The sequence below is a fragment of the Felis catus genome, chromosome A1, assembly GCF_018350175.1.
Source record: "Felis catus isolate Fca126 chromosome A1, F.catus_Fca126_mat1.0, whole genome shotgun sequence".
In the NCBI taxonomy this organism is placed as follows: Eukaryota; Metazoa; Chordata; class Mammalia; order Carnivora; family Felidae; genus Felis; species Felis catus.
The window spans coordinates 20,437,806-20,455,000 of NC_058368.1; the positions used below are offsets into that span (position 1 = coordinate 20,437,806).

The 17,195-nt window shown below is 44.6% G+C and overlaps 1 long non-coding RNA gene across 1 annotated transcript in view; it reads right to left on the reverse strand.

Annotated features, from left to right (window-relative positions):
• LOC102900780 overlaps window positions 1-17,195 on the reverse strand; it is a 28,530-nt gene that overhangs the window by 3,810 nt on the left and 7,525 nt on the right. The window contains exon 5 of the long non-coding RNA XR_006594432.1: window positions 10,476-10,654. This is a non-coding gene — a long non-coding RNA (uncharacterized LOC102900780). The remainder of the gene's footprint in view (window positions 1-10,475; window positions 10,655-17,195) is intronic.

Consider the following 17,195-nt stretch of genomic DNA (forward strand, 5'->3'; position numbering starts at 1 on the left):
TCAGTAAAATCAGCTGATGTGATTGATTCTCTTCCCCCACGAATCGAGCAGTTATTCAATCAGCTGCTCCTTGAGAAACAATGGTAGTGGCTACAGCTTTCTCAGGATTGTCTCAGTTTTGATTTATGGAAATCTACCTATCTCTAGACCTCTGTCCAAAAAAGAGGATGTGAGCTGCTGGCAATGGACTTACACTTCAGGCTTTGTTTTCTAGCTCCCACCACAAAATGTCTTCTTCATGCAGGAAGATACATGGGAGTTTAGTTTGAATGGTGTATACCCAACTCTGAAGGGTAGCTCTGCCACAGAGAACATGGCTTCCAGGTGGTTCTAACAGGAGGCACATTCGTGTCATCACGGATGGCCCTTTCATGGTGAGTTCATTTCCTCCTGCTGTCGTAACAATGACCACAAATGCAGGGGCTTTATTCTCTTAGAGTCTGGAGAACTAGAATCAGGCCGACTGGGATAAATCAAGGTGTGAGCAGAGTTGATGCCTTCTGGAGGCTTTGAGGGGATCATCCGTCCCCTTGCCTTTCCGGCTTCCAGAGGATGGCCACATACCCTGGCTTGTGGGCCCTGCTTGACATCACCTGCACCTTCTGCTTCTGTCTTCACATCTCCAGCTACTCAGTCTGATCTCTTGCTTGTCCCTCTTAAGGACCTTTGTGATTACATCAGTCCCACCTGGATGACCCAGGATCGTCTCCCCGTCTCAAAAACCTTAACTGAATCAAATCTACAAAGTCCCTTTTGCCATGTAAGGTAACATTCACAGTTTCTGGGGGTTAGGATGCAGCCATCATGGGGAGGCCATCATTCGGTCCACCACACATGGAACCACAGTGTATTCTAGTCCTTCAAGGCTAGAGGAATCTATCAAGTCCTTATTAAGCTGTATATCGAGCAAAATAGTAAAAGACACACTTTCTCTCCTTTGGTAATCGGCAACTCAACGGGGGAAGTTAGGACAAACACGGATAAAATGGTGCTGAGCACTTACTGCTTCACGGAGCACCTCTGCCCTCCCCCCCCCCCCATAAGAATAGCTCTGCAAAAGCAGAAGCCCATTTAGCTCAAGACGTCAGGGAGAACTTCACAGGAGAGGTTCTCTTGAAAGACAGCTTTAGTCTCCGGCAGAAGATTGCTAAAGGCTGTCATTTCATGCAAAAGGACAGGTATTAGGAAAGTCACAGACATGGTAGTGGCCAGCAAGGGGATGCCCTTGACTGAAGGGCAAGGTTTTTACTGAGCATCCATGGAAGGCTAGATTGACAGATGTCAAGTAGAATTGATCAGGTGGGGGTAAAGAATTGAGTGTTGTCTTGAGCTGAAGCATAGAGAGCAGAAGCCTCAGATGATGCAATATAGTTATGGGGGTGGAGGGATGGTGAGCCTGGAGAATGGCCCCTGAAAGGCTGTGGGATTAAACCAATCCAAACTTCCCATAGCTTCAGGAAGAGAGGATCTCAGGCCCCAGATCTGACTTCTGTGGTAGATCTTGCCCACGGTCCCTGTGCGGTTCACATGCGTTCTCAGGTGGTATCTGTTTCCAGCTGTGGTAGGCACCCCCCCCCCAATCAAACACAGGGTGCCCTAGACCCCCCTGTTCCTCACCAACACCCTGGGTCAGGGCAGCTCTCCTTGAAAGGGGCAGGAGGAGCATGGTGGTGGTGAGGGGAGGGTTTGGGCAGACACAGGGTGTAAATAAATGTATGAAGCCATTTTGGTTGACCTCCCAGGCCATGGAGGATGTCAAAAGCCTGCCAGTCATTCTCTTGGGGTAATTCCCGTGTTCATTTATCCATTTGTTTGTCATTTGACAAAGAATGTTGAGCATGTACTGTGTCCCACCCTATGTCTGGGGACAGAACATAAACAGTCTCTCATGGCGCTTTCAGTCTGGTGGGAGAGACAGACCTTAATCAAAGGATTACAGCAGTACCATGGATCAGAACTGTGGTAAGGGCCGGGAGGGAGGCCCGTGGTGTCACAGGGAACTTGTAAGCGGGGGGGGGGCGTGTGAGCTGGTTGGGGCGTCTGAGTGGCTTGGGGAGGGCTTTCTAGATCTCATATGGCTTCACTTGTCCTACTCAAATACTCAAATGTCACCTCCTCAGAGAGGTCTTCTTGACCACCCTATCTCAACTATCGCTGCTATTTTCTTAAAAAAAATTTAAAGCTTATTTATTTATTTTGAGAGAGAGAGAAAGCAGGAGTTGGGGAGGGGGAGGGAGGGAGGGAGGGAGGGAAAGAGAATCCCAAGCAGGCTCTGCCCTGTTAGCGTGGAGCCTGACATGGGACTCAAACCCATGAACCAGAGCCAAAGTTGGATGTTTAACTGACTGGGCCATGCAGGTGCCCCTCAACTATCACTGCTCTTAATCTCTACCATGGATCAGCTGGCTGCGCTGTGTTTACTATGATCTAACACGTGATTATACACACACGCACACATATACACACTCACACATACTCACTCATATACATTCACATATGCACGCTTGCCCCCATTAAATTGTGAGCTTCATGAGGGCAGTAGCATAGTCTATTCTGTTCATGCTCTGTCCCCTGCGTCAAGAAGAGTGCCTACACCAACAACTGTTTGTTGACTGAGTGACTGATTGACAGATTGCATAAATGAATTGAAATGAAGTGAGTTGAGATCTTTAGGGGGATAGGAGGCATCAGAATATAAAGGGTTGGGGGCTGTAGAGACAGATTCAGGCTGAGGAAATGCCATGGGCAAAGGATCTGTGCTGGAGGGAGTATGGCACTGGAGGGAGTTCAAAGACATCACTGATTTATTCACAAGTTATACTGAGTACTCATATATGCTCACAACTCTCCCAGACCCTGAGAGTAAAACACTAAGACTAGATCCCTACCTTCAAAGCTTAGAAATTTGGTGGGAGAGGTGTGCAGGCAATAAGTCAGCATACATTATATGCATATATTCAAATGTAATAACGTGTCAGGTAATGATAAATGATATGAAGTAGAATAGAGAATGGGCTAGAGGGTAGATGAGCAGAAGGTGGGGGGTTTTTAGTCAGAGAAAGCCTCTCAGAGGTGGTGATGCTTGAACAGGGCCCTGAATGAGAGACGGATTAAGTGAGACCAGGGGAAGGACTGGTCAGGCCAAGGAGGGAGTCCGCACAAAGGCCCAGGGGCAGGATGGCATCAGGGAGGGGGTCTTGAGGAGGCAGGAAGAAATGTACTGGGTGGTTCTGAACGGGAGAGTAGCAGCTTCTGATTTCGTTTTTAAAAGAGGATTGTGGCCGTTGGGTGGGGATCTGCCTTAAGGGCTCAGAGGGACAACTTGGGACAGCAGCCGGGTCACTCTGCAGTGGGCCGGACAAGAGACGATGCTGCCTGCCTGGATGGGGGGAGTGGGCTGCTACAGAGGACTGGGTTAGAGAGACTCTGAAGCAGGACAGGTGGGTATTTAGGCTTGCCTCGAACCAGATATAGAGACACGGGGCTCTCTCTTGAGGTGCACGTGACCACAGATACCCTTTATTAAGCTGATTGACAGAGGGGCTGGTTAGCAGGGGGGTTTTGGGGGGCGGTAACCAAAAGCCATTTCTTGGATGTATTAACTTAGAGCCTTCTGTGCACTTCCAGCTGGGGAATCAGACACTTTGGGTGGAGCTCAGGGGAGCGGCTGGATCTAGGGGTGCAAAACTGGGAAGTGGTGCCATAGAGACAGAATCCGAAGCCACGAGGAGCTGCAGTCACCAAGATACGCCGTGGAGATCTGAAAGGAGGTGAGGTGAAGGATCCGCTGGAGACCCCAATATTTAGAGGCCCAGAAGAGAAGGAGCCCATGTGGTGTGAGGGAAAGCATGCTCATGAGGTGAAGAAAATGCTCCACGTTTGGGGGGACGGAGCATAGACAGTGGAGGGGGGTGGTGCAGGGCCAGCAGGGCATGCACCAAAGCCAGGTGAGAAGAATAGTCTTGACCTTGATTCAAAATGGTACCGTCTACATCCAGAGAGCTCACTGACCCTACTCGTAAAACCCAGCTCTAGATTCTTTCTGGCTCTTTCTAAAACTCCAGTGGTCCTGAGAGGCAGTGGAGGGTAACAGACCAGAGCTTCAAGGATCTCACCGGCAGCCAGTGTCGGGGGCGGGGGGGGGGTGGTGTGATGGGTGAGCGGGCGGGGGGTGGCATCAGGCCCTCACACCTCCTCCTCCAACGAGCAAGACCCGCTCTCACCCCGTGGCCCTCTGCAGACCATGCAGGCCCGGGTGGAAAAGCAGGCCAGCGACTTGGGCTCCCTGGGCCTCATTTTTCTCAAACGTGAATTGGGCATGATAATACTAGCTCTTAACTTGCAGTGTTGTGATGAGGGCTAAAGGGCCTGCCAGACAGTAATTGTTAACTACGGGCATATTAAAGGGTGATGATTTGCCATCCCTTCGAAGAGTCTAAAATTCTGCCACACACCCTGAAAATAGCTATAAAAGAGAAATTCTAAAAATTTTGAAGACTGGATTAGAGGTAGTCTAGCCTCCTGAAATAACCGTTTGGAAGAAGGCAGCACTGAATCAACATGAGGATGGAAATGTGCTCTTGAGTCAGAGGTCTAGCCGGACTCTCAGCTCCCCCACCCAGCAGATGGTTGGCCTTGGACGTGACGCTTGACTGCTTTCCGCCTCAGTGTCCTGGTTGTAAAGTATCACAGCACGCGTGACTCCCTCACGGGGTATATGAGCACCTAATACGACAATGCACATAGAGTACTCCGCACAGTGTCCCGCACACAGCAAGCACACCATAAATACTGCAGTTAAGGGGTGCCTGTGCAGCTCAGTCAGTTAAACATGCAACTTGGGCTTCGGTCGTGATCTCGCGGTTCATGAGTTCGAGCCCTGCGTCGGGCTTTCTCTCTGCCGTCAGCACAGAGCCTGCTTCAGATCCTCTGTCTCCACCTCTCCCTGCCTCTCCCCCCATTTGTGCTCTTTCTCTCTCAAAAACAAATAAACACTAGAAAAAATTACTATGAGCTCTTGGAAAATATCAATATATAAGTTATTACAATGTGACAATCCTTTATTGTCATGCTCCCTTTACGTATGGCCTCCAGATCGTCCCATTTATTTGCAGCTTTACCCCAGATTAAATGGAAGCGTAGATCAGGTTACATTTGAAGTCTGCTGAATTCGGTCTTAAAGGGGCCTTCAAAGGAGTGTCAGAGCTATCGTTTGGTTTGACTCCCCATCTCCAGGCGTGCCTGGCTTCTGTATGTGATTTGTAAAGGTAAACTTGTCTTCACTTTGCAGTTCCTGGCGTTCCACCCCCTGAAAATCACAACTCCGTATTACACTGAGGGGAACTGCTGTTTGGGGAAGACAAACGACATTTTCATGATTAATCCATGCCTCGGGAACCAGTCCCAGAGGGAGGACTGAGAGCTGAGTCCAGTCTTCTGAGCTGTGTTCCTCCACTTGATCTGGATTTGTGGCCATTCAAAGCCACAGACCATGGCCTCCCTACAGCAGAACAAGGATACAGCAGGCTGTTGGTATGTGATCCTTTGGCCACATGGTGGCACTTCACGCCTAGTAATTCTGTTGGTCCTCTTTCCCTATCCCTGAAGGTTTGAAATTCAAACAGAAAGAGAAAGAAGCATGCCCTCTTAGAATGGCACAGGCACCGTTGCCAGAAAGCACAGGGTTCACGGAGGAAAAGGCTCAGCTCTTGCCGTTTTCCTCAGTTCTAAGGGGAAGGCTCTGGTCCCAAATGGAAAGACCAGGAGTTCTACACGCAAGAGCCCATTTTCCAGGTTGTTTTGTTTTTGTTTTTGTTTTTTTTCCCCCACAACACTGCACTAATTCCAGGTCCAAAGTAAAATGTCATCGACCAGTGTAGCAGATGAAAGAAAGGGGGCCCCCACGGGCCAGAGTTTGACTTTCTTAGAAAAAGATTTTTCTGAAGATACCACCTGACTTCAAGACAGCCCTCAGCTGCTGAAAAAAAGAATGGGATTATTACCCACCATTTCAATTCTATGACTTAAGGATCTAAAAATAAATAAATAAATAAAATAAATAAATAAAACCCGAAAGGGATTATTACCCACTATTTTAATTATTTTCTTGGAGGTTATAGAGACTTGGGCCTGAGTTTGAATACCAGCTCTGACATTAACTAGTTTTGGAGCCTCAAGGAAGCTACTTAACTTTCTCTGTACCTCATTGTTGTCACTTTTAAGGGAGTTCATGATAATAGGACCTACTCTATAGGATTATGATAAGAATGAAATAATATTAAGTGGAACCAAATGAGATTGCCAGTATTCAAGTCTTTGGCCCACAGGAACAGCAATTTCATGTAGTTCATGCTTGGGCACATAGTGAGGCTTGGTAGAGTGAGCTATTACTATCACAGCTTGCATGACAAGAAGTCAACAAGCACTTATTGTGAATATTTAGAAATAAACCATGACAAATGAAAATGGAAGCATAGTGTGGGATGCAGCAAAAGCAGTACTAAGAGGGAAGTTCATAGCAATAAATACCTACATCAAGAGGCAAGAAAGATCCCCAGTAAACAACATAAGTCTATGACTTAAGGATCTAGAAAAAGAAGAACAAATGTGCTTAAAGTTAGCAGAAAAAAGGAAATAATAAAGAGTAGAGCAGAAATAAATGAAATAGAAAATGGAAAACAAAATAGAAAGATTAACCAAACTGTAAATTGGTTCTTTGAAAAGATAAACAAAATTGACAAAGCCTTAACTAGACTAACCAAGGGGGAAAAACGAAAGGGCTCAAATCAACAAAATTCTAAATGAAACAAGAGACATTATAATCAATACCACAGAAATTCAAAGGGTCATAAGAGATGACACAAATAACTGTATACTAACAAACTAGACAACCTAGAAGAAATGGACAAATTCTTAGAAATATACAACTTAACTGAGACTGAAGAAAGAAAGGAATAGAATAGAAAGAAATGAAGAAATAGAAAATCTGAATAGACCAATTACTAGTCAGGAGATTAAATCAGTAATAAAAATTCTCCTGATGGAGAAAAGCCCAGGGCCCAATGGCTTCACTGGTTAATTCTACCAAACATTTAAATAAAAATTAGCAACATTTTTCAAACTCTTCTAACATATTGAAGAGGAGGGAACACATTCAAACTCATTTTATGAGGCCAGCACCATCCTGATACCCAAACCAGAAAAGGACACTATTAGAAAAATACATACATACATACTACAGGTCAATATCCTTGATATATATAGATGTAAAAATTATCAATAAAATATTGGCAAATTGAATTTAGCAGCACATTAAAAGGATCATACACCATGATTAAGAGGGATTGATTCCTGGCATGCAAGTATGGTTCAAAATATGCAAATCAATATGACACATCAAATTAACAGATTGAAACAAAAGAATTATATAATCATCTCAAGAGACACAGAAGAAGCATTTGAAAAATTCAACATTCATTCATGATAAAATCTCTTAACAAATTAGGACAGAAGGAATATATTTCAACATAATAAAGGCATATATGAAAGACCACAGCTAACATCATGCCCAATGGTTAAAGGCTAGAAACTTCTTTTAATATCAGGAACAGAACAAGGATATCCACTCTCAACACTCTTCTTCAACATAGTACTGAAAGTCCTAGCCATAGCAACCAGGCAAGAAAAAGAAATGACAGGTAAAAATATGTAAATAAAATAATAATAATAATAATAATGATAATAATAATAATAATAATACTTGGGAAATTATAAAGAATAAAAGGAAATAAAAGGGATTCAAATTTTTTTTTTATTAAAAAAAAATTTTTTTTTTCAACGTTTTTTATTTTATTTTTGGGACAGAGAGAGACAGAGCCTGAACGGGGAGGGGCAGAGAGAGAGGGAGACACAGAATCGGAAACAGGCTCCAGGCTCTGAGCCATCAGCCCAGAGCCTGACGCAGGGCTCGAACTCACCGCGAGATCGTGACCTGGCTGAAGTCGGACGCTTAACCAACTGCGCCACCCAGGCGCCCCAAAAGGGATTCAAATTGAAAAGGCAGAAGTAAAATTGTGTCTATTTGCAGATGATATTTTATATATAGAAAATTTGAAAGACTCAACTAAAAATCTATTAGACTTAATCAATGAATTCAGTAAAGTTGTAGGATATAAAACTAGCATACAAAAATCAGTAGCATTTCTATATGCTAACAATAAATTTTCTGAAAAAGAAATAAATTCATTTCATTTACAATAGCACCAAAAATAATAAAATATATAGGAATAAATTGAAAGAAATGAAAGATCTCTACTTTGAAAACTACAAGACACTGATGAAGGAAATAAAAAAAAACCACAAATAAATGGAAAGATTGACTATGTTCATGGATTTGAAGAAATAATACTGTTAAAATGTGAATACTACCAAAACCCATCTATAGATTCAATGAAATCCTTGTCAAGATTCCAATGGCAGTTTTTACAAAAGGAGAAAAACACTCCTAAAACTTACATGGAACCACCAAAAACCCCAAATTGCTAAAGAAATCCCAAGAAAGATGAGCAGAACAGGAGGCATCCCATTTCCTGACTTCAAGCTCTACTATAAAGCTATAGTCACCAAAACAGTATGGTATTGGCATAAAAACAGACAAATAAGCCCATGAAACAGAATCAAGAGCCCAGAAATAAACCCAAGCATGTATAGTCAACTGATATTTGACAAGGGAGCCAAGAGTACTTAATGGAGAAAAGACAGTCTTTTCTATAAATGGTGCTGGGATAACTGGATATTCACATGTACAGGGATGAAAATGGATCTACATTCCACACCACCCACAAAATTTACTCAGATGGATTGAAGACTTATACATAATACCTGAAATCATGAAACTCCTAGAAGAAAACATAGGAACAAAGCACCTTGACATTGATCTTGGTGATAATGTTTTTAGATGTGACATTTAAAACCCTTAAACACAAACAACAAAATAAAAAATGAACAAGAGAAACGACATCAAACTAAAAAGCACACAAAAAGAAGTCATCAACCAAGTGAAAAGACAGCCTGCAGCATGGGAAAAATATTTGCAAACTATACATCTGATAAAGGGTTAATATCCAAAATATATAAAGAATTCATACAACTCAACAGGAAAAAACTCAAACAATCCAATTAAAAAATGGGCGAAGGATCTGAAGAGACACTTTGCCAAAGAAGATGTATAAAAGGCCAACAGGTACCTGGAAAGATGCTGAACACCACTAAGCAACAGGGAAATGCAAATTAAAACCACAGTGAGGTAGCACCTCATGTCTGTTAGAATGGCTATTATCAAAAAGACAGGGGGTGATAAATGCTGGCGAGGGTGAGGCTAATGGGAACCTGTAGAGCTGCAGTGGAAAACAGTATGGAGAATCCTCAAAAAATTAAAAATGGTACTACCAAATCATCCAGCAATTCCATTTCTGGGAATATATCCAATGGATATGAAAACAATAACTTGAAAAGATAACCGAACCCTGCTGTTCATAGCAGCATTATTTACAATGGCCAACTCATGGAAACAACCTAAGGGTCCATCAATGGATGAGTGGGTAAAGAAGTTGTGTTGTGTATACACACACACACACACACACACACACACACACACCTGGAATATTACTCAAACATTAAAAACAAGGAAATCCTAACATTTGCAAAAACATGGATCGTCCTAATATGGCATTAAGCTATGTGAAATAAGCCAGACAAAGAAAGACAAATGCTGTATGATCTCACATTTATGTAAAATCTTAAAAACAACAACAACAACAAAACCTCCTAGAAAAAGAGATCAGACTTAATGATTACCAAAAGTGGAGGATGGAGGGAGGCGAAACTGGAAGAAGAAGGTGGTCCAAAGGTACAAATTTCAGTTATGAGATAAATAAGCACTAGGGGTGTAAGTTACAACATGATGATGGTAACTAACACTGCTAGACAGCATATAGGAAAATTGTTCAAGGGGTATATCCTGTGAATTATCATCACAAGAAAAAAATTGTCTTCCTTTTTTATTTTCTTCTTTTTATTGTATCTCTATGAGAAGTGGCTGTTAGCTGACCCTGTTGTGGTGATCATTTCAGATGATATATAAATCATCCCATCACGCTGTATACCTTAAACTTCTCTTGTGATGTATGCCAATTATTCCTCAATAAAACTGCCAAAAAAAAAAAGCCATCACCCTGTCTTCTGGAAATATTTTCCTGAAGATTCTTATTGCTAAGTACCCTATTCAGCTGCCGTATGCTAAAATTCCAAATATGAAAATATGCCTGAAAGAAATCTGGCTCTGTTTCACAGCCCTACCTGTAGCCAAGTAATCTCTACCTCAGGCTGTCAATGAGATATTAGTCCCACTGGGAGGAAATCAAGGCCAACGTCGCGGCACCCATGGTGTGAGTAAAGGAAAGCGATGCAGAACTCACCCCTCCAAGAGAGCGCCCTGTACCTTGGGCTGATACTGAAATTCCTCCTCGGTCTCTCTGATGCACTCACATCAAAGTTTATCTCTTCTATGTTCCAGTGCCTCTTAGCAAGCCAGGTGAATACTAGCTAATGCCAGTTTCTCCCTCTCGGGCTCACCAAAAGTAAGGCAGCTACACCCCTAGAAATGCAAAAACAAACACAAACCAGATAATGGTGATATTTTATCAGAGAAAATCGTCCTCCCACATCCTCTTTCCTTTGCTTCTTGCAGCTCTTTCCTCAACCTGTACAGATTGGTCTAGAGAACTCCCTATGGTATCTCACCTTCCCCCTTGTCATGTGCAAAATGAAAACTTGTGCTTCTCATTATACATAAGTCACAGACTGTAGACCACAAGAGATGAGAGTGTCTTGCAGGGCCTCATTGTGTATCACAGAAGATGTGTAAAGGAGCATGCATTTACAGACAGGCGTCTAACTTGGGGAATGAGTTTCTTCAATGCACCAAATGGGCTAAAAGTTAAGAAGCCAGATGCAGAAGAGAACATGCTGCATGGCTTAATTTATACGAAGTTCTGAAGTTCAAGAGCCAGCAAAACTAATCTATGAGGATCATCGGAACGGTAATTGCGGGTGGTGGGGCTGATTGAGAAGGTATGAGGTATGTGATGCTGGAGAAGGTTTGTCTTTTTATGTCGGTGGGATTCTGTGAACTACACAGGTGTAGACACTTGCCAAAGCTCACAGAACTGCACCCTGAAGACCAAAAGAAATAGCAGTGAGAAGTGGCCCCCAGAAAAACAATGACAGTCAGGGTAGGAGGCCCCTTTTGTCATGGAAGAGAGGAGGGAAGTCCCTCACTGGGCTGTCGATGCAATTGAAAAACATATAAAACGTCAGCCAACTTTCCAGGCAGTTTCAACATCCAGGGACGGTTTTTCTCCACGCATACACTGCCTATGTCTTTTCAAATGTTTACAGAGTATTTACAAAAAGTAGTCCTTTGGGTGGCGGTTGTAATTAGGAAAACTGGCAGTGAAAATTAACACATACCATACAAGAGAGATAATCGCTTCTCTGCCATATACAATATTGTTATCAAATGGTATTCGCCAAGGAATCCAATTGGTCCATACAAGCTCAATCTCGTTGTTCTAGGAAAGATCGCCCCTTCCTTGTTACCCTTGAGGACGAAGCTGCCGCAGCCCACGAATGATATGCCATATGGCACTTAACATCAGAATCGGAATGAGCTTGTGCTTTTTGTGTGAGATACTGAAATTTATTAGAAAATCAGAAAGCCTAATTTCCACCAAGTTCCTGAGACCTGCCATCTGCTTCGTGAGAAAGAAAATGGGGATTTTTTTTTTTTTTTTAACCATTTACTTATTGTGAAATGGAAGAGTGCTGGCGTGTTTGAAAAAGGAGGGTTGAGGGCTGGGGGTGCAAAAGAGAGAGCCAGAGCAAGCCCACTTGGCAGGGGAGAAAGAAGACTGTCAGCTGAATGGTGGCAGAGGCCTGGGAGGCATAATTATGGAAATCACCTCTTCCAGAGCCTTTTTTTCTCCTCCTGAGCACATGTTCCTTCCACACAGGAATAGCACAGAGAAAGGGCAGCTTTTGAGAACAGCAGTCTCCATTGCAGAAAGGAAGAAGAAGGGTCTTAAATAAGTACCCGTCTGTCTATTAGGTCTTTCCATGGAGGGGATAGTGTGAGGAAGACAGGAGGAGGGTGACAGACAAGGGAGCCCGCAAGGCCTACTGGGTGGGGAGGCAAGGAGAGCTTTCTAAGGGGGCTGCAGAAAGAGGGGGAGGCGAGACGGGAGACGGATCTGAGTGGGGGTGGGGAAGGAGAGCCTGCTGAGAGGGGAGAGATCTTTCAACATCGTCTGGAATTTGGCTGTATGTGTTGGGTGTTGGGGATACAAAGATACGGATGCCTTGTGCTTTAAGGAGGGCATGTCAGATGTCTGGGCATTCGTTTCAGAGGAACGCCTGCGCGCCTGGCATGGTAGGCTCATGAGATGCTGCCATGACATGTGTCACATCCATGTGGCTGTCCTACACCCTCCGTAGAGCGGAGCAGTGCAATCTCGAGGGCTTACCCAACCCCTTGATCCTGTTGTATTTACTTCTACTCTTGTTTTTACACCAAAGCTGGCGTGTCTGTGGGCACTGCCGTAGGCAGTTCACCTTGGTGACTGTGTTTCTCACCTCTGATCACAACCCTGAGGAAATAGACGCCCTAGGAAATAGGTTACCAGAGCCTGAACGGAGTGGGGATGGGGATGCAGGTAAGGCTCTAAGGCACCAGGGAATCTCATGTTATAGAGTCAAGTTCTGGTCAAGGCAGGGCCATTTTTGGACCAGGTCCAAGGGGGTTTAATTAAAGAAGAACTAAAAAGAACTCTCAAAAGTAATGCCATCTGCAAGGCAGTCTTCCAGCAGGATCCCAGGGGCATCCTGAAAGTCGGGTTCAGGGTTCTAAGAGTGGTCTGGGGCCACAGGGCCCCCTGACCGGCCACCTGAGAACACATCCCCATCTCAGGCTCTGTACTCCGGAGGTGCTCACCGTGGTGACACCACACAGATAGATGACTGTGATCTGTCACCTGAAAGGATGAATGACTTAGCAATAGCCTCCTGGGCTTCCGGAATCCTGGCCTCCCACTTAGGCCAAGCTAGGAAAGGATGCGTCAGAGAGAATTAGATGCCAACTTCTCCGTGGGGGAACCGAGTGGGAGAAGGAGCCAAGTAAGGTTTTGAGTTTGCAGCAAGATGAGGTGGGAAGCAAAAATTAGTCCCAGAGCCCAGCATGACGAGGATGTGCTCATCCTCGGAGCCTTCTCCCACATGAGGGGGGCAGACCGGTGAGGGCTGTCACCTCCCCCGGGGGCCCTGCTGGGCTCTGCTGGCTCCAGGCCCTGGGGCTCCGAGCTGCCGGCATGGTGCTGTTTTGTGTTGGTACCTCTGGGAGAAGTTCAAGTTTCAGGCTGAATCCCTAAGGAATTAGTAATGGGGTTATGCACCCCGCGGGGAACCTGGCTGCGGGTCCCATGCAGCAGCTGGTGGGGGCAGCCTTACTTTTTGCTCCCTTGGTGACTAAGAACTCAACAGTTAGCTCCTTGCCTGAAGGCCAGTGAACAGCTCCTGATTTCCCTGTGGATGCCCAGACGCTACAAGACAGGCTTCTGGGGTTGCCAGGGGTTCTTGTGAATGATTGGGGGCTGCCTGATAGTCAGGAGCTTGGTGCTCCCCCACGACTGTTTTTGCCTGAAGGCAGCTGCTGCAGCAACATGGTAAGACCCTCTCCGCATCCTCTGTCCTCACTTCCCCTCGGCTTCCATTTGTTGAACACCGATTGTTATCTAAGAAAAATGGCTATCATTTCCTGAGCATTCGCTACGTGTTAAGTGCCTCACCCCTATGCTCTCATTTAATCCTTGCTACGACCCATTGAGGAAGGGGCCACTGTTATGCCAGTTTCCAGAGGAAACAACTGAGGATGAATGAGATTTGCTGAAGGTCCAGGGTCAAGCAGCTGCTAAAATGTTGGGGGGGGGGGACTATCCACCTGGGTAGCTGGAATCAACACTCTATAATCCTAAGAACAGTACTACAAGAGAGTAAGCACTATTATTTCACTTTAGCTCTTAAGCAGACAGGGCTCAGAGAGGTTAGGTAATTTACCCAAAGCCACGAAGCTGTAAGGCCCAGAGACTGAAAGCCATCTGGCTCCAGAGTGCAAGCTATTTCCTCTAAGCCGCACCCCCTCTCTGGGCTGAGGCTGTATTACATGATGGGGCTCCCTCCCCCAGCCAACAGATGGCAGGCCCCGGGGAGCTGGATTGGATATGGAACATGCAGAGATCTTTACAGGAGAAACACTTAGCTAAACTTAACATTTTCTGACTTTTTTAAAAAAGGAAACGATTACTTCTTTTGAACACTGATGTTTCTTAAAGGTACCATAGCTACTATCCAAGCGGCCCTCAAAAGATTCGGATGCCGCCAGCCAATGAGCGTCCCGACCTGCTTGACGATCTAACTAGTTTAATGGTGGTAGTTCCTGAGTGTTAGAGAATTTGCGTGCTATTTGTCATTCTCCCCCATTCGAATCGGGCCCTCCAATGTAGAAAGAGTATGTCTTAGCGAGACTATCTGTGAGCTGGTGTGTGAGAAGCAAATACAAAAGACCTCTGACGTGTGCAGGACCAGTCTGTTATTTGTCTCTTTTTGGTCTCTCCAGGGGCAGAGACAGTCCTCCGATGGTAGCATTTAAGGGAAAGGCATATTTATAACTCGCAGAGGGTGAGAGGGCTGCTCTCTGACCTAAATGCTCGGAGCCCCCAAATGCTTATCTATGCCACTGGCTTCAGAGACCATTGAACGCCTAAGACCAAGTGCTGAAGTGCATGTCCCAGTGACCCTAAATTCATTGAATTTTGAGATACATTATCCCACATGGTTATAACCCACCAGCAGACCTCTGGGTTCCCTTGTGCCTTGGTTTTCTTTGTCATACACTAGGAGGCTTAGGCAGCAGGCAAGATATTTTCATTGGCCTCCGCGCTCTTCTGCAAACATTGCTAGGATAAACAGTTGCTATCTTTGTTAACATTGAATTGATTTTAAACGCCTGGAGGTATTTAAAAACTTTCATGGCTTTCAAACTCGAGGCTTTCGTTCAGTACTTATTTTTTTCTATAAGAATGTATCAAATATCTACTCAGTGTCAGGTACCATCTTGGTACTTTAGTTGAAATACAGATCAATTACAGCTACACCCCGAGGAACTTACAATTTAGCAAAGGAGAGGGGAAAATATATGTAAAAATGATGTGCGTGTGTGTGTGTGTGTGGGGGGGTTGATAGATACATAGATAGATAAATAGGAAATATGTATGTGCACATGCGATATGACATAATATAACATCCATAACATAATATAACAACCCTGTGGTGATGACGACAAGGAGAGTCCAGCGGTGAATCTGGGACACAGGGAACGCCAGCCAGTATCTGACAGAGGAACAGGGATGGGTTCTAGAGACAAGGCAACAACCGAGCCAAGGCTTGCCACAGAGTGACTGAGCAAAAGGGCAGGAAACACCATCAGAGAAGTGCCCTCCGTATCTGGGGAGAAGAGAAAGGCATTTTGGGTAAGCCTAAAGCAGCAGTGGTAGGGATAATGGAAACATGAATTCAGAGGCTTCTAGAGAGTGCTTTGAATGGCAGACTACAGAGTGGTCTTGTAAATGAGTCACACACATGTGGTGGACAGGTAGAGCCAAGAAGAGGTGGAGTGAAGGGAAAAGACTACAGTTTGCTGTGGAACTGAAAACACAGCCAAGCATGGCGTCCATTCCGTTTCCGGAAAGAACTGTCAGAGCTCAGACCCCTCTCCTTCCTGTTGGCACTGGCCTCTTTTCCTTTAAGGAACCCCCATAGGGGCGCCTGGGTGGCGCAGTCGGTTAAGCGTCCGACTTCAGCCAGGTCACAATCTCGCGGTCCGTGAGTTCGAGCCCCGCGTCGGGCTCTGGGCTGATGGCTCAGAGCCTGGAGCCTGTTTCCGATTCTGTGTCTCCCTCTCTCTCTGCCCCTCGCCCGTTCATGCTCTGTCTCTCTCTGTCCCAAAAATAAATAAACGTTGAAAAAAATTTTTTTTTAAAAAAATAAAAAAAAAAAGAAACCCCCATATATAAACCTCCAGACTTATAAGTCTTGGGCCTGATATTTGTGAGAGAGATTCTCACAAATATTTGTGAGAGGATTCTTTATTTTATGAAGATGTTTTTAAAAATGGAATTCCTTTGATGTTTTCAAATATAATCCAGTCACCACAGCCCTCAGTTTAGGTGTCCCCATGCTGTGGAGACGGGTGGCCTACATGGGCTGCACTGCCCTTCCCCAGGCAGAGGTATTTATAAGCCCTTTTTTATTTAAAAAGTTTTTTTTTTTTTTTTTATCTGACGAAGGGAAAAAGGAAGATAACAGATTAAGGGGCACACCAGGTAGAAAACTGTTAATCCCATTGTTCTTTCTTTATTATTGTTTTTATCCTCTCTTTATTTTCCTTCACATTTTATATCTTCTTCCACAAACATGCCCATCCCTGACTTACTTTTATAAAGGAAATTGTCCTTTCACTGCCTTTGTGACATGATATGACACGAGTGCCCTTCCTCATCCTCAGCTCTAACCCCCAACCCCATGCACCTGTTGTGTTTTTGAACTCTTTGTTCTAACCAAAGGATTTCCTTTTTTGGAGACGATTACCTGGAACCTCTTTTTTTTTTTTTTTTAATTTAAACCCAAGTTAGTTAACATCTACAAGGAACCTCTTCTTTTTTTTTTTTTCTTCAACGTTCATTTATTTTTGGGACAGAGAGAGACAGAGCATGAACGGGGGAGGGGCAGAGAGAGAGGGAGACACAGAATCGGAAACAGGCTCCAGGCTCTGATTCCATCAGCCCAGAGCCCGACGCGGGGCTCGAACTCACGGACCACGAGATCGTGACCTGGCTGAAGTCGGACGCTTAACCGACTGCGCCACCCAGGCGCCCCTACAAGGAACCTCTTCTAATTCTAGTCTGATTTCAAATTTAGCTCCTTAGGTTTTCTCTATGGAAATGGCTTCCCTTTAAGTTGGGAGAAAAAGCATAACTATCAAAGAAGTAAACTCAGGAGAAACAGGGAAAAGGTGTAATTCATTTCTT